Consider the following 25577-nt stretch of genomic DNA (forward strand, 5'->3'; position numbering starts at 1 on the left):
ATCTCTCATGGCTCCACTTCCTGCATGTTAGCAGCATTGGCCAGACCTTTCTACTGAACTCACAGTCACGCATCAAATTGTCTGCTGGCTGCTTTACTCAAAATGACTAAATAAACCAGTCCCCCTTCCCTTCCAGGCTCCCAGCCAGCTCTTCCTTTCATATGCCTTCTCTAAAGAATGGCAACATTATCCAACCAGTCACCCAAGGTAGGACCCCCTAATCACTCTTGACATCTTACCCTCAAGCCAACTACTTCTGCTAATTTTAATTCCTAACTCATTTTTAAATGTGTCCCTTTGCCCCACATCATTCTCATTTTTAGCCCTGCCACTGTTCTAGTCCTCATGATTACTCACTTGGTCTGTGGCCGCAGCCTCTTAACTGGGTTCTCTGCCTTCAACCAAATCCAGGAGATCTAACCTGCAAGTCATCTAAACAACCAGGGGTCTCTCAACGGAACTTGCTTAAACTCTACAAAGGTTCTCCAGTGCACTGAGCACAAAGGTAAGCCCCTTAAGAAGCAAACAAACCCTATATTCCCTGGCCTGCTAACCCTAATCTCTGGACACTCCCTGCCCCTCACTTTATGCAACCCTGCAGTGACACATGCCATGCAGGCCCTCATCTTGATGCTGCTGCTTATGCTGGCCCCTCAGCCTGACAGATCTTTCCATCTTCCTCTTGCTGACTCTAATATCCTTGTACAACTGAAGCATCAGGTCTTCAAATAAACCTGTCCCAACTCTTCTCCAACCCCACTCTCCTGTATGTATCAGGCACTCCACTTCAGGGTCCCCATGACGCCCTCTCACTTACATTCTAAGAGCTTTTTTGTCTAACCCACATGAGGGCAAGAACTGGGCTCCAACTTATCTTATGCCCTTCGTGCCTGTGTCTGCCACACACACTAGGCATTTAATAAAAGTTTAAAACCTGCCTGAGCCTGTAGGAGAGGTAGTGGTTCTTATCTTACAGATAAAGGAAATGATGCTCAGAGAGAGGTTACATGACTTCTTAAAAGTCATCCATGAAGAAGTCTAAGAAGGGAATGTAGAATGCAAAAATGTACCAGCTAAATTGAAGTCTTTTTCTTTTTAAAAGCAGAAAGCCTCTCAGAATTAAGCACAGGGACAGCAAGGAATGCATCTAAGTTTTTATTACTATTACCCTAGAGCCTGACAAGGTATTATCTTGCACACCTGGAGTATTTAATAAATCCTGGGTGGCTCACTAGGACTATATACAGAAAGAGGGTCACTTTGACTTATACACTGTGCAAGGGCAGGTCTGCTTCTCTCCAGCAGATGGAGCTATGGTTCTGTGTCATCACCAGCTACAGTTTGGGAGCCTTGGTAAAGAACCAGCCTTTTTCATCCATTCATTGCCACGCTTCCTTTTTCCTTTGTAAGACTCACAGATAAAAAGAAATCAGCATACATGTTTTCCATAGAATACCCTCTGAATGGACACAGATCTACTTTGTAACTTGTTTAATGTCCTTGCATATCTTTTCCTCTCCAGCTTTTTAAAATATCTGGGGGTAATCTCACCCAATTTGATTTACCCAATCAAGTGCTACTGAATGTCTACATCTTTCTATGTTTCTTAGGTCCTTCTTTATGAAACACATTTATAACCCAACAACTTTACCATGTTCATCCCTACACATATATTCTCCTTGGTGTGTCAGCCCTATTTCACTTGAGAAAACATTAGTTTACCAATCATCTCTCATTTAAAATAAAAAACAATACCCTTTTCAATATACATTTTTTATAATAAATTTATTTTTTATTGGTGTTCAATTTACCAACATACAGAATAACACCCAGTGCTCATCCCGTCAAGTGCCTCCTCAGTGCCCGTCACCCATTCATCCCCACCCCCCGCCCTCCTCCCCTTCCACCACCCCTAGTTCGTTTCCCATAGTTAGGAGTCTTTATGTTCTGTCTCCCTTTCTCATATTTCCCACACATTCTTCTCTCTTCCCTTATATTCCCTTTCACTATTATTTATATTCCCCAAATGAATGAGACCATATAATGTTTGTCCTTCTCCGATTGACTTACTTCACTCAGCATAATACCCTCCAGTTCCATCCACGTCGAAGCAAATGGTGGGTATTTGTCATTTGTAACGGCTGAGTAATATTCCATTGTATTACATAGACCACATCTTCTTTATCCATTAATCTTTCGATGGCACCGAGGCTCCTTCCACAGTTTGGCTATTGTGGACATTGCTGCTAGAAACATCGGGGTGCAGATGTCCCAGCGTTTCATTGCATCTGTATCTTTGGGGTAAATCCCCAACAGTGCAATTGCTGGGTCGTAGGGCAGGTCTATTTTTAACTCTTTGAGGAACCTCCACAGTTTTCCAGAGTGGCTGCACCAGTTCACATTCCCACCAACAGTGTAAGAGGGTTCCCTTTTCTCCGCATCCTCTCCAACATTTGTGGTTTCCTGCCTTGTTAATTTTCCCCATTCTCACTGGTGTAAGGTGGTATCTCATTGTGTTTTTTTTTTTTTTTCTCATTGTGGTTTTGATTTGTATTTCCCTGATGGCAAGTGATGCAGTGCATTTTCTCATGTGCATGTTGGCCATGTCTATGCCTTCCTCTGTGAGATTTCTCTTCATGTCTTTTGCCCATTTCGTGATTGGATTGTTTGTTTCTTTGCTGTTGAGTTTAATAAGTTCTTTATAGATCTTGGAAACTAGCCCTTTATCTGATACATCATTTGCAAATATCTTCTCCCATTCTGTAGGTTGTCTTTTAGTTTTATTGACTGTTTCTTTTGCTGTGTAGAAGCTTTTTATCTTGATTAAGTCCCAATAATTCATTTTTGCTTTTGTTTTTTTTTTTTTGCCTTCATAGATATATCTTGCAAGAAGTTGCCATGGCCAAGTTCAAAAAGGGTGTTGCCTGTGTTGTCCTCTAGGATTTTGAGGGAATCTTGTCTCACATTTAGATCTTTCATCCATTTTGAGTTTATCTTTGTGTATGGTGAAAGAGAGTGGTCTAGTTTCATTCTTCTGCTTGTGGATGTCCAATTTTCCCAGCACCATTTACTGAAGAGACTGTCTTTCTTCCAGTGGATAGTCTTTCCTCCTTTATCGAATATTAGTTGACCATAAAGTTCAGGGTCCACTTCTGGATTCTCTATTCTGTTCCATTGATCTATGTGTCTGTTTTTGTGCCAGAACCACACTGTCTTGATGACCACAGCTTTGTAGTACAACCTGAAATCTGGCATTGTGAAGCCCCCAGCTATGGTTTTCTTTTTTAAAATTCCCCTGGCTATTCGGGGTCTTTTCTGATTCCACACAAATCTTAAGATTATTTGTTCTAACTCTCTGAAGAAAGTCCATGGTATTTTGATAGGGATTGCATTAAACGTGTAACTTGCCCTGGGTAACATTGACAATTTCACAATATTAATTCTGCCAATCCATGAGCATGGAATATTTTTCCATCTCTTTGTGTCTTCCTCAATTTCTTTCAGAAGTGTTCTATAGTTTTTAGGGTATAGATCCTTTACCTCTTTGGTTAGGTTTATTCCTAGGTATCTTATGCTTTTCGGTGCAATTGTAAATGGGATTGACTCCTTAATTTCTCTTTCTTCAGTCTCATTGTTAGTGTGTAGAAATGCCACTGATTTCTGGGCATTGATTTTGTATCCTGCCACGCTACCAAACTGCTGTATGAGTTCTAGCAATCTTGGGGTGGAGGCTTTGGGTTTTCTATGTAGAGTATCATGTCATTGGCGAAGAGGGAGAGTTTGACTTCTTCTTTGCTAATTTGAATGCCTTTAATGTCTTTTTGTTGTCTGATTGCTGAGGCTAGGACTTCCAGTACTATGTTGAATAGCAGTGGTGAGAGTGGACATCCCTGTCCCTGTCTTGTTCCTGATCTTAGGGGAAAGGTTCCCAGTGCTTCCCCATTGAGAATGATATTTGCTGTGGGCTTTTCGTAGATAGCTTTTAAGATGCTGAGGAATGTTCCCTCTATCCCTACACTCTGAAGAGTTTTGATCAGGAATGTATGCTGTATTCTGTCAAATGCTTTCTCTGCATCTAATGAGAGGATCATATGGTTCTTGGTTTTTCTCTTGCTGATATGATGAATCACATTGATTGTTTTACGAGTGTTGAACCAGCCTTGTGTCCCGGGGATAAATCCTACTTGGTCATGGTGAATAATTTTCTTAATGTACTGTTGGATCCTATTGGCTAGTATCTTGTTGAGAATTTTTGAATCCATGTTCATCAGGGATATTGGTCTGTAATTCTCCTTTTTGGTGGGGTCTTTGGCTTTGGGAATTAAGGTGATGCTGGCCTCATAGAACAAATTTGGAAGTACTCCATCTCTTTCTATCTTTCCAAACAGTTTTAGTAGAATAGGTATGGTTTCTTCTTTAAACGTTTGATAGAATTCCCCTGGGAAGCCATCTGGTCCTGGACTTTTGTGTCTTGGGAGGTTTTTGATGACTGCTTCAATTTCCTCCCTGGTTATTGGCCTGTTCAGGTTTTCTATTTCTTAAAAAAAAATGTATTTACTTATTTGAGAGAGAGATAGAAAGCAGAGTGGAGGGGGAGAGGGAGAGAGTCTTTAGCAGACTCTACACTGAGCTCCCACACAGGACTCAATATTACGACCCTGAGATCATGACTTGAGCCAACTTACCTGACTGCACCACTCAGATGCTCCTCAATATATCCTAATTGTTATCTTAAAGGCTTTGAGATTCTGAACAGGATAAAAAAGAAATTAATACTACCTATGAGAGTAGAGCTTTACAGTAAAATCCCGAGCAAACATCATTTTTCACTCAACTTACAAATTTCAGGGCATTCTTGAAACACTTAGTGTTTATTGAAACGTGTAAAAGTAGTCCATGATTATATCTAAAATAGAACCAAGTGCTATGCTCAGATAATTATAAAAGTTTTTTTAAAAAAGATTTTATTTATTTATTCATAAGAGAGAGAGAGAGAGGCAGAGACACAGGCAGAGGAAGAAGCAGGCTCCATGCAGGGAGCCTGACGTGAGACTTGATCCCGGGTGTCCAGGATCCGGCTCTGGGCTGAAGGTGGCGCTAAACCGCTGAGCCACCCGCGCTGCCCAAGGTTTTTTTTTTTTTTTAACTTGCACCAAAGTCCTGTGGATGCAAAGTCCATGACATCTAGCATCCCCAGCCCTCACCAACCCAATGCCTATGTGCCCCTTGCCCAAGCCATTAAGGTAACAAAAAAATACCCCACAAGTTCCTGGTTGCTCCTTAGGGAAGAGTTCTAGAACTACTGCCCTAGAGGATTTCTGAGGCCATTAAGCTACCTGATGGCAAAAGGACTGATTAAAGTATCTAAAGGAACCACCTATCAGGGTTTGAGTTGACCATATCACTGAACACTACTAAATTAGAACACTAACTAAAAAACTTCCAATTATAATTTAAACTTTTAAATCAAGTCAGTCCCCAATTTTCAAGTATTTTCAAACTCAGATGAGATTATGTCAAGAAAACATGGTCATAGGGGTGCCTGGATGCCAGCCATCTGCCTTCTGCCCAGGTTATGATCCCGGGGTTCAGAGACTGAGCCCCATAGCAAGCTCCCTGTTCAACAAAGAAGCTGCTTCTCCCTCTCCCTCTGCTGCTATCCTTCCTTGCATTCGTGCTGTCAAATAAACAAATAAAATCTTAAAAAGAAAGAAAGAAAGAAAAAGAAAGAAAGAAAGAAAGAAAGAAAGAAAGAAAGAAAGAAAGAAAGAAAGAAAGAAAGAAAACAGTGTCAGAGAAAAGTAAGCCTTGTCGAACCACAATAATATCTAAACAAAGACCCTAAAGGGCAATACCCGGTCCTAAATGCTCCTAGCTCTGGGAGTCTTTTTGAGTTTGAGCAAGATACAATCCCCAATTGTATCTTGGACCTGTAAGTGTCCAAAGTATAGGAGGATGAGAAGGGGATGCAGCTTGTAAATTTCCATGGCAATACTGTGGGAAGATTCTAGTTGCCCAAGGACATGACAGGAAAGGGACAGTCCTGGCCTATGTCCCTGTATCAGAGTGAGAGGACCTTGATGGCAGGATCGGAATTCCAGAAGTAATGAAGCGTCCTTAAGTTAAACATGGTCTACACTGAGGTATGCCAACTCAACACTTCAAAACCAAATGAAAACCCTGTTCCCTGCCTGAAATTAGCTCTTCTCCACATATGGCAACACCATTCACTCAGTGACCAAAGCCAGAAACACAGGACTCATCATCAACTCCTCAAACATCCCCACAAACCTCCCAATGTCCAACTACAGAGTCCTTTCTTTTCTTCCTTCTAAATATCTGAGTCTATTCACTTCTTTATATCCCTGTGCAAAGTACCTACTTCTGGCACCATCACTTTTCCCTTGGATTAATGTAACATCCATCTAACAGCTCTCTTTCTTGATTATTATCTGCAACCCACCCCCTTTCCATGTGGTTTGCAATACACCTCCCTCCCTCCACTCTGTTTCAGATCTAGTTTTCCTGAGTACAAAACAGGCATCTGATTAGACAGTGTTTGTTCTTATCCCTGGCAACAGTGACTGGTCCTGGTTGGGCACTAGACCTGAACTAAGCTAATTAGATTCTTTTTCTTGAAAATCAGAAATCTGAGTAGAGACAGTCCTCAGCAGGTAGGATAAGCCAACTAATGGTATCACCCTACAGAGAAATTCCATGGATTCTTCTGCTGAGATGCTAGGAGTTGCTCTCGTTCTTTATCCTCTCAGAGACCTGGATGTTTGGCCCTTTCTTTAGTCCTCTGAGCCACCCCACTATCTTTCCAATAAATTCCTTTTGGCTCATGTTTGCCAGAGTCAATTCTTATTATTCATAACCAAGGAAACTTAACAATAAAAGCAGTCAGCCTGACACAAGACCCTTCCTGATTCAGATGTCCCTGCTCCCAGTGCCATTGCCAAGGTCTGCTCCCCATTTCACACACTCCAATCCAACCATGGGTACCTACCACACGTCAACATCCTATGTTCTTGTCCCTTCTGCTCTTCCTGCCTAGAATGGCATCTTTGCATAATTATCATCAGTTGGGACTCAACCTAAATGTCACTTCCTCTGGGAAAATTTCACTCAGCCTTTCAGACTGCTCATAGGGCCTGGTACTTAGTACTCCTGAAATAAACCTTAAGACTCCACAATTTGTTGCCTGATTCCTCACTGGCCTAAACCCAAATGAAGTTTATTATAAGTGGTGATTCTTATACACAAGTGTATCCCCCTACCTATGCCAGAGAGCAGACTCCTAGTCTCAAAGAAATGAACACACCAGGAAACTAAAAGTCCACTTAAACCATTCAAATAAGTATTGAGGAAAATGTAATAGGAGTTGAAAAATAAATGTATTTCAGGACACCTCAGTGCCATCCAAGTCTTGGTTTTGACTCAGGTTGTGATCTTAGGGTTGTGAGATCAAGTCCTATGTCAGGCTCCACACTGAGCACAGAGTCTACTTAAGATTCCCCCTCCTTCTGTCCTTCCTGCTTATTTTCTCTCTCTCCCTCTCTAAAATAAATAAATAAATCTTTAAAGATTAATAAATTTCTTTGGAATCAAGAGGGTCCTTCACATTCCATGTTAAATAAATTTTAGTATGAATTCATATTCAAAATAACTATGTATTCACTTTGTGAAAATTCATCAACCTGTGTGCTTAATTAAGATTTGTGTACTCTTAAACTGAGTCACTGGGTTGTTGAGCATCTGCCTTCAGCTCAGGGAGCCTGCTTCTTTCTCTGCCTATGCCTCTACCTCTCTGTGTCTCTCATGAATAAATAAATAAATTTAAAAAAATAAGATAGCCATCTTCTTTTAAAAAAAAGATTTGTGTACCCCTTTGTATGTATATTAAACATTAACAAAAAAATTTAAATGCTTTTAGCATAGCTGAAAATCACAGCTTTAGACTAGTTATAAGTTCAATATGCACAGAAACACCATATAGTAGTGGAAGGTGCCCTGACTACAAGTAAAAGTCCCTGGGTTACAGTCTTAACTCTACCACTTACTAGCTGTGACATTTTGGTTCAATCAAAATATCTGATATTCAGCTTTAGCAACTACCAAATGGGATAATAACCATTCTGTCTAAATCTCAGGCTCTACAAAGATAAAACTAAAAAGTCAAACAAGCTTTTTTTGTTACAAAATTCTGTATCACTTGAGTTCTAGCTGAACAATAAAAATCAGAATTATTAAAATGCTACATTTTGGCATGAAAATGCCTGTAAATTCTCATGAATGCATAGCAAAAAAGGTGATATTGGACAATGAATCCAGGGTGTTAACCTGAAAGTCAAGATTGAATTTATTCTTGGAGAAGACAGAAAGGATACCTCTACATCATCATGTTTCTTGGGAACTGGATTAAAAAATTTACATTTCATGAACTAAAACAAACATTTCTTGTACTTATGACAGCTGAGATGCTTTTGAGACTTCAGCCAAAGCATTAAGCCTTCTGGTTACAGGAACCTCTGTGAATGGGGATGCAGGAAAGCATAGATATTTCATACTCCAAACAGTCAAGGTCTAATCATGCCACCAACTTATACAGTTAACTTTAATATTGCAAAACTATTTCAGAATAAAAGCACCTCTATTTAAAGAGAAGATATAACAAATAGGATGGAGTATATATGGGTTAGAAATACACAAGTTCTTACAAACTCAAGTGCAAAGGATTTGCTCTGTTAAGAACTGCAGATGGAAGATAAACTGAGTCATAATTAGAAATTATTGGTGACTACCTGGCAATTTATTATATACTTCCCCATAGATGTCGAAACATGTACAAGCTCATAAGTACATTCAAGTCATTTGGTAAGAAGGAAGAATAGTTGGACAAGAGTTTATTTCCCAGAAAAAATAGCTTTTCATTTTTTTAACTGCCGCACTGTTACATTCCCAGAAATGCTGAACAGTAGTTTAAAAACACATGAAGCTGGGCAGCCCCAGTGGCTCAGCGGTTTAGCGCCACCTTCAGTCCAGGGTGTGATCCTAGAGACCTGGAATCGAATCCCACGTTGGGCTCCCTGCATGGAGCCTGCTTCTCCCTCTGCCTGTGTCTCTGCCTCTCTCTGTCATGAACAAATAAATAAAATCTTAAAAAAAAAAAAAAAACATGAAGCATCATTTTCCTCTTACTTAAAAAATGAAGTATTTATAATATGGAGAAACTGTTTTTGTTAAAAATGCAAATGGGTAAAAACAGTAAAAATTAACTTTTGAGCCAATGCAAGTGTTAACTTATCATTACCCACCTTGTACCACTAAAACAGAGGGGGTGAGTGGCAAATAAATACTTGTAAGTCCCTTCATTTTTATTTCAGCAAATATGTACCCAATGACTACCATGTAATGAACTGCTGTAGGCACAGGGCACTAAGGATGAGTATGGCACACCCTCTGGCCCTGAGTAACTTCCTAGACTGTGACATACATACAAAGCACATAAGAGAGGCAGTGTTGGCAAGGGGACTCTAGAAATAGCAGAGGCAGTGTTGGCAAGGAGAGACTTCGGAGAGTAAGCTCTACTGGCTGTCCTCACAAAGCAAAAGGAGGGAAAGGAAAATGCTCAAGGAAAGGAATCACAAAAAAGCACCACCTGCTAGTAAATGTCAGGCTCTGTGCTAAGCCCCAAGGAACAAGGGGACAGTTTCACTGCCTTTCAAGAGCTTATAGTTTATGGGAGACAAGTAATGGTCACTGATCATATAACAATATACTCAGTGTAGGGACAATTCTAAGAGATCATAATGTATTCTGAGAGGTTCAAACGCATTTTCAAGGAATTTGGACATATGAGTCAAGATCAAACCACAGTGTCAGGAAGTTATGAAGCAGTAACAGAAATGAGTGTCCTTATTTGAAGTGGTCAAAAACCTCTGTTAGCCTTTTTCTTCCTACCTAAGGGGAGCACTCTGTCTTTTGAGTACTGATTACCCTCTCTCCAGGATATCTACCATATGCTGCCATATATCAAGAAAAATCTGGGACACATGATAACTAGAATTACTGTGCTGATTATTTTTCAATATATTAGTTTTTAAAAAGATTTTATTTATTCATGAGAGACACAGACATAGGCAGAGGGAGGAGCAGGCTCCATGCAGGGAGCCCGATGGGGGACTCGATCCCGGGACTGCAGGATCATGCCCTGAGCCAAAAGGCAGACGCTTAACCACTGAGCCACCCAGGCATCCTCATTTTTCAATATATATAATTATGAATTATGTTATGCATAATTATTATGAATTATTATGTTATGTACCTAAAACTAATATAATGTTATATCAATTATACCTCAATATAAACAAATGAAGGAAGGGAAGGAGGGAGGGAGGGAGGGAGGAAGGAAGGAAGGGAAAAAAAGGGAAGAGAAGAGAAGGGAAGGGAAGGGAAGGAAAGGGAGGGGAGGGGAGGGGAAGGGAGGGGGAGGGGGATCAATGAGCTTATTTTGCCTTTCCGTTCTAGATTATAACCTGAGACCAGGAGCTTTGTTCCTTACCTTAAGATGAATGATAATTGGGACTGACTTGTTATAAAAAATTCTAATCTAACTCCCTCACACGATGAGTAAAACCTGGTATCCAGTAGCTCTTGTTCTAGTACATAAATCCTAAAATCTTATTTTAAAAAACAGAGCCAGGGGCGCCTGGTGGCACAGTTGATGAGGCATCCAATTCTTGGTTTTGACTCAGGTTCTCTCTCTCTAAAATAAATAAATCTTAAAAGAAAAAACAGAGCTTCAATGATTAGGGGAAATAAGTGATGCATAATGAGCCTCTATTACTGCTGTAATTCTAATATTAACATCAAGACCAGGCCTCTCCCTCATTCCCAAGCCCTCTTACTCATGTTACGTCTCATCTACCACCAACTGTAGAAAAACTTCGAATCCTGGCATCAGCTGCCTTTGGTTCCTAATGCAGGTGTAGAGCACAAATGCCTATTTGCATTATCTTGCTATTGTTTTCTCCTGCTGGCAACTTCTTTCAAGTTGGTTCTGGCTATAGAATCAAGACTGCTATGTCCTGTGCTATCCAAATATCCACTGACACACACATGCACACGAGACAACAGACTAAATAACCCTGATGACTCAAGACTGACTTCTGGAATAGTCATTACAAATCAAACCATGAAATTCTTTAAAGAAAAAAAAAAAAAACAATGCCTAAAGGAAGAGGAGAAAAGGAGAGTTGGAGCTAAAGCTGCACCTCCGAAAGTCAGTGTTCAGTCCAGTCCAGACCCACTCAGCCCAGCAGCCCTCCTACAACAAAACGTTATCAAATATAAGAATAAAAAGTCAGGGAAGAGACAGTATACAGAACTGCATCCGACCAAAAGGGCCTCCAGAAAATTTCAAGAAGTGTTTTCTGATGAAAAAGAGCAAGCCAAAAACATCTGGATGGCTAACATAGCTTTAAACAAAGAGGTACTTGTCAGGGCTTGCTACGTGGGCTCCTTGCGATCCTTAAAGGGCAATAAAACAATTCAATATTTTAAGCTAACTTTGGGAGAGCTCAGGTTTTACCAATCATCAAGGCCAACCTTGCTGATTTCTGTTTTTCATTGTTTGTAGAATGGTTAGTTAGTTCACCAAAAGCATATGACTATGTTTGGAAAAAAAATACTACTACTCCAGGTTTAAAAATCCCATCTCTATTCTAACAACATTGGATGGGAAGTTACAAACAATAAAGCAAACTAATAAGAAAAAAAAATAATAGGAAAAATTATTTTACATGATAGGTAACTAACTCCAAGTGTGTGAGGCTTGTTACCAAGGGAATGTTATGTATAAGAGATAATATAAGTTCCAAAAGTAATGAGTATCCCCCACCAAATGTGTAAGTATACTTACTCAAAGTATTAAATTTCAACATAGAAATCAGCAAGACATGGGAGGTGGGGAGAGGGGGATAAACAGGCAGAGCACAGAGATTTTTAGGGCAGTGAAAATAATCTAAGACCATAATGATGCATATATATATCATTATAACATCTGTCCAAACATACAACACTTGAAATCATGAATGACAGCATGCCACTCCTCATCTTCCCCAACCCACTCTAGGGGAGGTGACAGGGAAGAGAGGAGTCCAAGGTTCAGCAGCTAGCTGAACCAGGGCACAGGAGTGCAAGAGGTCCTAGTGCAGGGGCTCCAAAACAGACCAGGCTCAGTCACTCACCGCCAACAAATCCAAAGGCAGAGACAGGAGTGGTGGTGAAACAAGAAAGTGAGGCCAACGCCAGGAAGACAGCTGACTAATGTCTCCAAAGTGCTAAAAATACGTCCAGGTGTATGTCTGGAAAATGTGGGACAAAGGATGGTGGGTATATGCAGAAGGGAAGTAAAGGTCACCGCCCACCTGCTGCAGGGTCAGTCGTTAGGGTCTGGCTGGCTCAGGGCAGTCCTTAGTGCCTGAGGGGTAGTTTCAGTTCCTGTCAGGGGTGCTTCACCCACGGGTCTTCTGCCTGAGTTAAGAGAGAAACTGGAAAGAACTTAATAAATTAGGAAGTGGAGACTGAGGTCAAAATGGAGGCGGCTGGAGTCCTCTTTTAGGACCACAGGTAAAGGGTCTGGGGCAGAGCTGCTGGCATGTGCTGAAGGGAAGTCATGGGCAGGGGATAGCAACCAGACAAGAGTCCCAACAAAGGCTCCTGTCAATGCCAAAGAGAGCTATCTGATAAGCACCAGGTCATTCATAGTAAGGAAGGACTTACATAATCCTTAACTTCAAAGTATTTAGACAAAAGCAATGTCTTCTTTCCAAAGCTTTAATCATCAGGTCTCCTTTGAAAATCCTTTCCCTGATTTTGTCTGGCTTTCTATGCCTAGAGAAATTTCATCCACTTAAAAATGGAAACTCAACCCTACAAAACTCATCTATTTTGTACATTTAGGAATAAGATACTCAAAGCCTTGGAAAATATCCAGACCTAATCAAAAGCAAGATTCAAATAGAGAGCAGCCTTCCAGTCTAACTCCCTAACAGACATAAATTACACTCCCACAACCAAATGGATTTGCACTTTATTTGAATTCAGGTATCTTTAAACCAGGAGCACAGATAGTGATTAAAAACTGTAAAGCATAACAGAAAAGGCCAAATATAAGTTCAAAACCAGATGAGCCATTTACTAGCTAGGAGAAAGGTCCTTCATATCAGTGAGCATCTCAAACAACTCCAGGACCTTTACCACTGCCACTAGCTCTGAGTGGTTCTCTCCCTTCAGGTCTCTGCCCAAATGTCATGAAGACTTCTCCAAGTACTCTAACTCAAATGTGCAAGCCCCACTGCCTATCCCCCTGTACCTTTCTCTAGTTTATTTCTTTCTACATCATTTATCACCAACTAATAGGTTTCATTTATTTATGATGTTTCCCCCCAACAAAGATGTGAGCCCCACAAGGTCAGAGAGTTTTATTTGCTCTACTTCCTGTTGACTCCCCCAGAACCTAGGATAAACCTGATCCATAGCAAGAACTCAGAAACATTTAACTGAATATGAACAATATAAACGAGTTAATTCAACCCTCCACTTAGGTTAGTATCACCTATACTTCAGGGTTGTTTGTAGAAATTAAAAAAAAAAAAATGTTTTGCCCAGACTGAATCATGAAGAAATAGTCTAAACAGACCAGTTACTAGTAAGGAGACTGAATCAATCATCAAAAACCTCCCAACAAACAAAAGTGCAGGACAGATGGCTTCATTGGTGAATTCTACATTTAAAGAAGAATTAAAATCAACACTTCTCAAACTCTTCCAAAAAAAATAAAAGAGGAAGGAACACTTCCAAAACGTAAGAGGCCAGCATTATACTGTTGCCAAAACCAGACAAGGCTACCACAAGAAAAGAAAACTATGGACAGCATCCCTGATGAGCACATATGCAAAAATCCTCAATTAAATATTAGCAAACTGAATTAAACAGTACATTAAAAGGACTATGCAGCATGATCAAAGGTAGATTTGTTCCAGCACTGCAAGGAGGGACCAACATGTTACCAATACATAGGATAAAAATCATATGGTTCTCTCAATACAGAAAGAGGATTTGACAAAATTCAACATCCATTCATGAACTGAAAAACTCAACAAAGTGAGTATAGAGGGAGTGTATGTCAACATAATAAAGGCCAAAGATGACAAGCCCACAAACAACCTCATAAAAGAATGCTTTGCAAATGGGCTGGCATATAGTGAGTATTCAACAACTGTTAGTTTTCTTTCATTTCTTTTTTTTTTTTTTTAAGATTTTATTTATTTACTCATGAGAAACAGAGAGACAGAGAGGCAGAGACACAGGCGGAGGGAGAAGCAGACTCCATGTAGGGAGCCCGACATGGGACTGGATCCTGGGTCTCCAGGATCAGGCCCTGGGCTGAAGGCAGCGCTAAACCGCCGAGCCACCTGGGCTGCCCTCTTTCATTTAAGTCAAACATTCTGCCAATGCAGAACATTCCAAGTGGGAAACTCTAAGAGCGTGCCAGAGAGATCTCTGAACCCACTGAAGCACATGGGGAAAAGTAGGGTTGTCTATCAAAGTGCCACTCAGAGTAGCCTATGACCATGAGATTTTGCTATCAATCTGCACTAAAAACAGTGCAGAAATAAACAAGTACTTAGAAATTTAAAATTTGACAGAGAAATTTTATATCTGCCGCATCTAAAGAAAAAAATCGAGACTTGTATTCATATGACTTTTTAATTTCATTTTGCTAGTAATCATTTTTATTCCTTTACAGAATCATCAAACAGCAATGGACTGAATGTTTTTTGTTTGTTTGTTTTTTAAAGAAGAGCCTCAATCCTCACTATAGTTTGGAAAGCACTGGCCAACAATGCTTAATGTGGCTGAGGAAGCTGCAGAGCACCAACAAAGCTAACCTACATTACATGTCCAGAACTGTAATTTCATGCAGGGCTCCAGGCCAAGAGAGGTACAAATAAGCCGGTGGTGGAGAGATAGGCTCAAAGACCAGGAACTGGCTCAGGGATCCAGACCAGTTCTAGAATTTAAGAGAATTCTCTAAGACAGTATTTCTTAGAACTTTTTTCTATACATGTCATTAGTGAGAGTCCCAGAGATCCAGAGAGAAGAGACAAAGGGGCATGACACAAGTTGAGGATGACATTTTCTTGATTGTGGTGATGATGTCATGAGTCAAAACTTACAGGGGTGCCTGACTGGCTTAGTTGATGGAGTATGCGACTCTTGATCTCAGGGCTATGTTAGCACCACTCTGGGTGTAGAGATTACTTAAAAATAAAATATTGACAAAAACCTTACAGTGTAAAATTCAAATATGAATGGCTTATTTTATGACAATTATATCTCAATAAAGGGAAATTCATGGAAGACAAAGGAGAACAATATGACATAAGTATGTGGGTACAAAGTCAGAGTTAAGATATAAGTCTCATGATTAAAAAAAAGCTACAGTTACTCAAATCTTCTTCAAAATAACTTTTCTAGTGGCCCTGTAATAGGCCATGTGTAATGCAATCAGTATTTTGACATTTATTCATTGTTTTATGTATGTGTTTTATTATAGTTTTGCAATTGATGCACTAAATTGACATTTTTCAGTAGAACTTTACCCTTTACCCACCTGTTTTAAAATTTAAGGGTCAGTAGTTCTTAGCCTGCAGGCAGAATGTCAGTCAAATCTGGCTGAACTCCAAAAGAACAGATGATGCAGAAGGAGATATTCTCTCTCAACAAATTTCAAGTCTCTCAATTGCCATTCACATATTGAATAGTTCTCCTAGTAATGTCATTTAGCCCAAGCCTTTCTATCTATATTTTCTTACCATATAGGATTATGTGGTAAATTCTCAAAAACTAAAAAGAGTCTTCAAAGAAAGAAAAGACTAAATGTTTACAATTCACACTATTTGTATAACATTATGTGAGACTACTGTTCCTCAGTTCCCCCAGAATGCTAGTCCAACCTAAGGTATTATATTTCTGTAACAGTATCTATCATCCTATCTTAGTCAAATGATGTAGGTAACAATTACATACTTTGTATTGATTTTCAGAGGTATTTACACTGCTTGTAAATAGCTCAAAGAGAAGATCTAGTATAGCTGGACAGCAGAACCAAACATTTCACAATTACTATTTACACTAATATGACCTACAGAATCACTGTTTTGAAAGCTCTTATCATTTCCATACAATGTAATGTGATCAAGGACCCAGACCTATAAACTTTACATAATAGTCTGCTCTCAGTTTCTCCACCCTAAAAAAGACCTTTTTCTCTCTTTAGATAACCTTATAAGGTTATCTAAAATGACTTTTTTGTCTTCTTCTATCATTATTTATAAACATTTTATCTTCTGTACTGCATTATAATTCCGACGGAAGGATGCACAACATTAACATCACTCACAATAAATAATATATACAGATACTTAATACTTAATGAAAAAAGGAAAGGAAAGAAGATACAAATAAGGTTTCTATAATAGCCCAGAGATTTTAACAAGAGAATCTGACATTTGCAATGTTTTAGCAACTCTGGAAATGCTACCATTAGTCAAAAAGCTATATACATACACATATATTTCCCCTCCCTAGTTAGCTATTCAGTGCTCCTATGGACTGAGTTTTTGGAGAGTCTGTTTTTTAGTCTACTTTTTTAGCTCACTTTAGGTGAAGGGGGAAGAGCTCTGTGCTCTCCGCTTCCCCTCCACCACCAGGCCACAGGGCTGGGTACCTTCAGTCCAGTCTCTTTCTTAAGGTCTGCTGTTCAGGCCAGCGCTGCTGACCTCCACGCCTCTCCCTTCTGGCTCCTGCATGTTAACTTTCCCTGTTCTTCTCCACTTCCTCTGGGGATGGCCACATGCCCTCGTGAGATGCTGCCCCCACTGTGAATCAGAGTACGCAGAATACAGCCTCTTTGAGTCCTTGGCTCTTTTTCTCCTCTGCATCTGTTTGCTTCTGGGAGCTCAGGGCCTCATTAGTTTGCCATTAAAAAGGTTTCCTCCCCCACCACCAACCTGCCAGCAACTTCTGGATTCCAGAGACTTTGGATTTCTGCAAAGCTGGTGTCTCCGGAGCCAAAGAGAATATCGTATTACTGTAATGCCTTGATTTTCTTTTCTCCACATGAATAAACATAAATAATAGTTCAACTCTGTCTAAATCAAGGAAACAAATTCTCCATAATTCTTGTAAACATACCATATAAAGATTTACGGATACCTTTCTCCATCTATGTAGCAGTAAACAAGGGGAATAATTAGCATTATTTCTTCCCAAAATAATGGTCTGTCCCTTGTCTTATCACTCTCTTTCCTCTCTCCTTGAAACAACAGTATGGTGGGAAAGAAGTCTCTTCTTCAACAACTGATGCTGGGAAAATCTCATACCCATACGCAAAAGGATGAAACTGAATCCTTATCTTAAACTACACACAGATATTAACTCAAAATGGATTTGGGATCTAAATGTTTAAGATCCCAAACTATAAAACTCCTAGTAGAAAACATAAGGAAAAAGCTGCATGACTTCAGATTGGGCAATGATTTTGTAGATATGACACTCAGCACAAGAAACAAAAGCAAAATAGATAAATGGGGCTACATTAGACCTCAAAAATTTTGTGCACCAAAGGATAAAATCCACTGGGTTAAAAAAAAAATCAACCTATGTAATGGGAGAAAATATTTGCAAATCATATATATAAGAAGGGGTTAATATTCAGAATATATAAAAAACTGTAACTCCAAAATGAAAAATCAACCTGACTAAAAATTTGGGCAAAGAAGTTGGAACAGTTTTCCAAAGATGATATACCAATGACCAACAAGCATACAAAATGATGCTCAACATCACAAAACATCAGGGAAGTACAAATAATAGAGAAAACCATAAAAAAAAACAGATTAACAAGTGTTGGTGAGAATATGGAGAAGTTGGAACCTTGTGAATTATTGGTGGGACTGAAAATAGTGGAACTGCCATAAAAAAAGTGTGGCGGTTCCTCAAAAATTAAAAACAGAACTATCGTAATCTAGCAACCCCACTTCTAGGTATATATCCGAGAAAACTGAACACAGGCTCTCAAAGAGATATGTGCACACCCATGTTCAGAGCACTATTTATAGTAGCCAAGAGGTAAAAGCAACCCAAATATCTATTGATGCATAAACAGATAAACTGCGATACTTGCGATACTCTATGCAGTGGAGTACTATACAGCTTTAAAAAGAAGGAAAGTCTGTCACATGCTACAACATGGATGAAGTTGGGGGACATTATGCTGGGTGAAATAAACCAGTCACAACAGGACAAATACTGCATTACTTCACTTACATGAAGTATCTAATGTAATGAAATTTGTCATATAGGAAGAATGATGACTACCAGTGGCTGGGAAGAACAGGAAATGGGGAGTACAGAGTTTCTGTTCTGCAAGATGAAAAAGTTCTGGATATCTGCTTCACAACAATGCGAATATACTTAACACTACTTAACTATGCTATGCACTTAAAAATGGTCGAGATGGTAAAATTTGTATGTTTTTTAAATCACAATAAAAACAAAACAAAACAAAAATCAGTACAATATATTTGAAAGAGCCTGGGTGTGAGTCTTACAGACCCAAGTTTGAAAAAAACATGGTCAGCTCTGCCACTTACTGTGTGGCTGTGGGAAAGTTACCCATTCAGAGTCCTTTTCCTCAAGTGCATCACCATCATCAAAGCAGCTAATGCAAATTAAAGGCTTACTGGGTCTTGTACTGCCCTGATGATTCCCCAGGAACCCATGCCTCACAGGAAAGAAAGCAGGTGGGACTATAGTCCCCACTTCACTGGTGAGGAAAGTGGAGCAGAGAAGTGGCCTGAATTGCCCAGGCCCCAGCATAAGTGATGGTGCCTGGTAAATCCTAAAACACTTCATTTTATTGCACACAGACATGAGACAAGGCTAGTAATGCAGAAGATAAAACCAACAGCAAGCATTAAGAACAAAAGGGAGCATAACATATAAAAGAAGCCACAAAGACAGGATAAAGAAAAGTAATTTTACCTTTACAATTTAGATTTCTTTAAAGATTTTATTTTTTATTTATTCATGATAGACATAGAGAGAAAGAGAGAGGCAGAGACACAGGCAGAGGGAGAAGCAGGCTCCATGAAATTTGTCATATAGGAAGAATGGGAGCCCGACGCGGGACTCAATCCCAGGACTCCAGGATCGCACCCTGGACCAAAGGCAGGCGCTAAACCGCTGAGCCACCCAGGGATCCCACCCACAGTTTACATTTCTGAGGATTGGTTTAAAAAGGTCATCTATTCTCTCACCCGGTCTTTTAAACAAGTTCATTCCCTTCCTAAGCATTCATTTTAATATTCAGCTGTCTTCCAAGACAGAATTTTAACTCTACATCAAGACACAGTGTAAATAAATTTACTTCTTACTTTTTTCTCCAGCTAAGACAGGAAGGAGATGGTTAACACCCTCTGTGATTACTAAATGACTCAATTATGTGCCAGTCATATTTTTTTGGAGATCTTTGTTCCTACCAAATTTTAACTGTCCACTTTAGCTATCTTGCCAGGAATCATACCACCTTGGGTAAGCCCTAACATGATGACATCACTGTAGCAACCTTATATGCATCCCACTTCAACCCCCTTTGTGGAATGCAGACAGGGTATTCAGGAGAGAAAAAAAAAAAGTTACCCCTTGGCTTTTAACAGTACCCAATGAGCAAGGCTGAGTTGAAAGAATCAAGTATTTCAAAGGTCAATTTGGTTATGGAGCAATTCTGGGTTTAGACAGAAATGGACAAAGGTCAGAGATCTCATCCAGCCTACATCCTTCCTGAAACTACAGGTTTCTCTGAAAGAACTGGGGCAGAGTTCTGGCCCTGTCTGATCTTGTAACCCTGGGCTAGAATGACTGCAGTACAATATGCCTGTTTTAGATAATTGCAATAGACAGGTTCCTTCAGGCTACGGTGTGTTATCCACACCCTTATTTCTTTTACCCTCATTTTTTTTGTGTTATCATCATCCCTTACACCTTTTAGAGAACCTCAATTTCAAATTCAGCCCTAAATTTAATGACACCATAGCTGTAGCAACCTTATAGACCTTCCACTTTCAACCACTCCTGTGGAAATTAATTGTATGCTCAGTCTCAGCATGTGCTAAGCCCTAAACCAGCAGGTTTATCTGAGAACAGGCATAGCATAATGGTGAAAGTAAGACTGGGTTTGAATTCCGCCAGCATACAGCCTTTGAACTTGAACTACAACATTGGCCCTGCCCTGGGTCTCCAGACTGTCATCCCATCCTGCAGATTTCATAATTGTGCAACCCAATTCCTGAAGATCAATCAATCTCTCTCTCCTCATATATGCACACTCACATACCCTACTGGTTCTGCCTCTGTATAATGCAGAATATTTATTATTAATTTACTATGTGATCTTGATCATGTTGCTTACCCTCTTCAAATCTGTTTCCCCATCTGTAAAATGGCTAATAACAGTACTTACTTCATAGTACTTACTTTCTTATCTTTAATGAAGATAAAATATGTACAATATGCTAAACTGGGATTCAAAGAGAACTTGAGGTTTAATCAATTCCAAACGTCATGCTTCCAGCCACTATCCTGCTCCTTATGTTTAATCAAAGGGATTCCACACATCTAAAACCAGCAAATTGACTGTTAAGATTTCTTTCAACTAAAGATTAGAAAGTATAGAACTCTTCTATTCTGGACCTTTCCATTGCCCCTCAAATGATAAGTACTTCAGAGAATAAAATGCAATGGAGCTTCTCCTTTAGGGAGATTGCAACCCAAGAGCTGGGAGATGCTTAGGATATTTCAAGCAGGTGAAAAAGATGAGAAGAAATGGCTGAAGGTGCCTCTACAGTGTGATACTGCATGATTCTTTAGAGTAAACATCCAAACATTTACCTTGTCAGCACGTCACTCTGGATGTGAGCCACATCCCTTTTTTTTTTTTTTTTGTGAGCCACATCCTTTAATTTACATCAATTAAAAACAGTATCAACAGAGTGAGAGATTCTGTTAGAAGGCAAGTGACAAATACCATCACCACAGACAGTAAGATGTATACTTACTTGTGTTTGCAGTCAAAAGACAAATACAGCTGATTTTTTCATTGAGCTAAATTCATTAGGGAAGGCTGGGTTCAACCTCTCTGTTGTCGAACTGGAACTAGAACCACACCAATTGGCCTTGAGCCACAGTGCTGGCAAAACCAGTGGTCATTTAATCAAAGCACACACACACAGACAGACATTATTCTGGTTCTACTAAAAGTATATTTCAAACAGAAACATTGGTTAAAACGTTTTGTTTTGTTTTGTTTTTACTAATTCAACAAATACTAACAGGTACTCATAGATGTTGCAGATATATCAATGAACAAAACTGAAAAATCTTCACCTCGGTGGTCTTCAATAGTATCTCCATGGAGGACAACAAAATTAAAATCCATCCATTCATCCAAGGGGTGTATGCGTGTGTTTTAGAGAAACGTGCTGGGCAAAAAGTAAGGGAGGAGATCAGGAGTGTCAGGGAAAGAAGAGTTGCAATTTTTGGTAGGGTAGCTGGGGAAGGCCTTACTAAGGAAGCCACATTTGAGTAAAGACCCACAGGAGGTGAGGGAGTGGGCCTGTGACAGAGCATTTTGGACAGAGGAAAGGTGATGAAAGTTTCAGGAATGGGAACCTGGCTGGCAAGCTTGAGCAACAACAAAGCAGGTGTGATTGAAGGGGAATGAATGAGGGGAAGACCAGTAGGTGGTAAGGCCAGAAGGCAGCAGGAGGCCAGATACTTTAGGCTGTGGCTTTTTCTCCGGGTATAATGGAGATCCACTGGAGACCTCTGAACAAGAGTGACAGAATCTGACTTAGACTGTGACAAGATCACTTTGGTTTCTGTTTTAAGAACAGCCTGGAGGGGTGGTGAGGAGGGGAAGAAGGAGGAAATAAGAATAGTTAGGAAGCTAACGCAATAATCCAAATGAGAAAGTGACAGTGAACTCATTATTACTCATATATTCACTCAGCAAATGTTCATGAGACACACCAGTGCCAGGCTTTCTGCTGGCCCCAGGAATAGAGTTGAACAACTCCACTCAGGAAGGGCTCTAGAGAGCCAGTCTCTTCCACCTCTCCCTCTAGGCAGGACATGAAAAGGTCAAAAGACTTCAAACTATATACTCCATGGTGGTAAGGGTTGGGGTGGACCTCTATTTGCTTATTGCTAAATCCCCAGCACCTAGAACAGTTCCTGCTATAAGTATCTGAAGAATAAATGACTATCAAATAATGGCTTTCAAGGCTGATTTGGTGCCAAACTACTTTATAAATGGTTGCCTATTTGTTTAAATGTTAATTAACTACTATAAACACAGACACACACTGCTCACAAGCATGTGTTGAAGGAGACTCTTCAGATTCCACAGCAACCATATCACAGAATATGTTCAATTTCACACAGGGTTTCACCTGAGGGTAGGGAGTAGAATATTACGAGTCACAAAGAACATCTTCTAAATATGAACAATATGATCTCCATTAAGAGGTGAGAGTTTTATCATGCCCTTTCATAATTCTGAAGTGGCATCTAGTGTAATACAAAACTAATGGTGTGCTGCAAAATAAAATAGTTTCTTAAGTTATTAAGATAGTAGATTATAAGACCATAGTTAGAAAGCTATACTTTCAAACTCCTGAAGGAACATAAGTAATTCTAAATCACAATTAAAATCAACTCATATTTACAGAGTAAGAAATAAATCAAAAGAAACCTTTTCATCATATGTAATGTGAGTTACTTGAGGTGAAGTTAGAAGTTACTTTCAAATGTTTTACTTTACTTTAAAAGTTGTTTTCAGGGACGCCTGGGTGGCTCAGTGGTTGAACCTCTGCCTCTGGCTCAGGGCATGATCCCGGGGTCCTGGGATCAAGTCCCACATCGGGCTCCCTGCACAGAGCCTGCTTCTCCCTCTGCCTATGTCTCTGCCTCTCTCTCTGTGTCCCTCATGAATAAATAAAATCTTAAAAAATAAAAATAAAAAATAAAAGTTGCTTTCAAATGTTTTAACATGGTGAGGCCATTTCAGAATAGCATTTCTAACAGCCACGAAGTCAAGGATTATTACAAGTATTTACTTCCACAGCTTTCGAACATGGATTTTACATGCAAGCTAAACTAAAGTCAACCTGGAAGGGCATATAAATTATTCCATATGGAATAGCTTCTGGGAAGAGGTGAAGCTCCCTGATCAATCAATCCCAACAATCATCAATTCCCCCAATGGGAATGGAGTGCTGCATCAGTCACCTTGGCAGTATTATCTTCCTAACTTTAAATGTGTTCTTAAAAGTTTTCTCATAGTGTATGTAAAATGATATCTGTCTCCAATACATTCTGCAGATGAAGCCTGTCTGACTAAGTCATGTTAAAAAAGGATGAAACTGCTAGGTCAGAAATGGCACTTTCAGTATTATAAAAATGCAAACATGCACTGGTGAGCTGATAGAACCCATTGTACAATTTCTAGGAAAGAAAGGGTAATCAATTTTATTTTTTATTTTTTTTTAATATTTATTTATTTATTATTCATGATAGACAGAGAGAGAGAGAGAGAGAGGCAGAGACACAGGAGGAGGGAGAAGCAGGCTCCATGCCAGGAGCCCGATGCGGGACTCGACCCCGGGACTCCAGGATCGCTCCCTGGGCCAAAGGCAGGCGCTAAACCACTGAGCCACCCAGGGATCCCCGGGTAATCAATTTTAAATCTATGATTACCTTCTAGTATATTTCAGAGATACTGCAACAAGAGTTCCAGAGTGACTTTCTTCCTAATTCTTTCTGTACCTATAATTTTTTAGGCATCTAATAATCCAATGTTATTTCTGTTTGATAGAAAGTGTTTTTAGAACAGCAAGATCTTCTATTTTATACTCATATTTCCTTCATTATATATTCAGCCTTTCGTTTTTCACAGGTCATAAATATGTTAGTGTGGGGCAGCCCCAGTGGCACAGCGGTTTAGCGCCGCCTGCAGCCTGGGGTGTGATCCTGGAGACCCGGGATCGAGTCCCACATCGGGCTTCCTGCGTGGAGCCTGCTTCTCCCGCTGCCTGTGTCTCTGCCTCTCTCTTCGCTCTCTCTGAATGAATAAATAAATAAATCTTTAAAAAAATAAAAAATAAATAAAGATGTTAGTGTGTTTACTGATAGAAGTAAATCAATTCATTCTCAACACATACACGAAGGAAGGTACTTGGACCTCAACAATCTCATGAATCATTTTACACTTAAATCTTTGACACATTAACTTAGAGAAACTATCTATTTTCTAATCTGATTAAGGAGGAGAATATACACAAATCTGATAGTATGTATATTCCAAGTGTTATAAAAGGGTGAGTTCATGAGTCCCATGTTAAACTACTAAATTCTCTAAATTAATGAAAAACTACAGTCCCAAGAGAAAAAACATAGATCCAACTTATAGTCTATTTCTAAATATAGTCTATTTCTATTTCTAACTATTCATTTTTTAAGAGTCAACTTTTCAGCAATTTAGTGATTCCCCAAAATGTTAAACATAGAATTATCATATGATTTTCAGGTATATACTCAAAAGAATTAAATGCAGGGACTCAAACAGATACCTGTACACCAATGTTCATAGCAGCATTATTCACAATACTAATACAAGCCCAGGTTGATGGAAATAACCATAAATAGGTAAAACAGATAAGCAAAATACAGTGTGTGTGTGTGTGTGTGTATATATATATATATGTATGTGTATATATACACACACACACATACACACACATATATAAACACAATGGAATATCATTCAGCTATAAAAGAAATATAATTCAGACACACACAACATGGATGAACCTTGAGGACCTTATGCTAAGTGAAATAAACCAGACACAAAAAGACAAATTCTGTGTAATTCTACTTATATAAGGTATCTAGACTAGTTAAACGGATAGAGACAGAAGTTCCTGAGTGCTGGGGGCAGGAAAGAATGGAGAGATATTGTTTAATGAAGACAGAGTTTCTATTTGGGATGACAGAAAGGTTCTAGATATAGTGGTGATGGTTGTACATAGTGGGTTTTTTTTTTAAATTAAAGATTTTATTCATTTATTCATGAGAGCCACAGAGAGAGGCAGCGATATAGGCAGAGGGAGAAGCAGGCTCCGTGTGGGGAGCCTGATGCAGGACTCGATCCCAGGACCCCAGGATCATGCCCTGAGCCAAAGGCAGATGCTCCCACGAGGAGAGGCTTAGGGAAATAAATGATAGCTTGAGAAGGAAGAATTTATGTATAATTGGGATTCCAGAAGAGACTGAGAGAGAGAGAGAGAGAGAGAGAGAGAGAGAGAGAGGACCACAAAGTATATTTGAACACATCATAGCTAAGAAATTCCCAAATCTGGGTTAGGAAACAGGAATTCAGATCCAAG

General features: G+C 39.5%; 1 protein-coding gene across 7 annotated transcripts in view; it reads right to left on the reverse strand.

Annotated features, from left to right (window-relative positions):
• LIMS1 (LIM zinc finger domain containing 1) overlaps window positions 1-25577 on the reverse strand; it is a 148236-nt gene that overhangs the window by 95596 nt on the left and 27063 nt on the right. Inside the window, exon 1 of one of the 7 annotated variants that reach the window (XM_072742583.1) lies at window positions 16799-17018. The exons of 4 other annotated variants lie outside the window; for them this stretch is intronic. The gene's annotated coding sequence lies outside the window, so the exon portion shown is untranslated. Of the gene's footprint in view, window positions 1-12431; window positions 12538-16798; window positions 17019-25577 lie in introns of those variants that run through there. 2 more of the 7 variants (XM_026010896.2, XM_072742586.1) reach the window with 2 other exon arrangements.

The sequence above is a fragment of the Vulpes vulpes genome, chromosome 16 (genome assembly GCF_048418805.1).
Source record: "Vulpes vulpes isolate BD-2025 chromosome 16, VulVul3, whole genome shotgun sequence".
Taxonomy (NCBI): Eukaryota; Metazoa; Chordata; class Mammalia; order Carnivora; family Canidae; genus Vulpes; species Vulpes vulpes.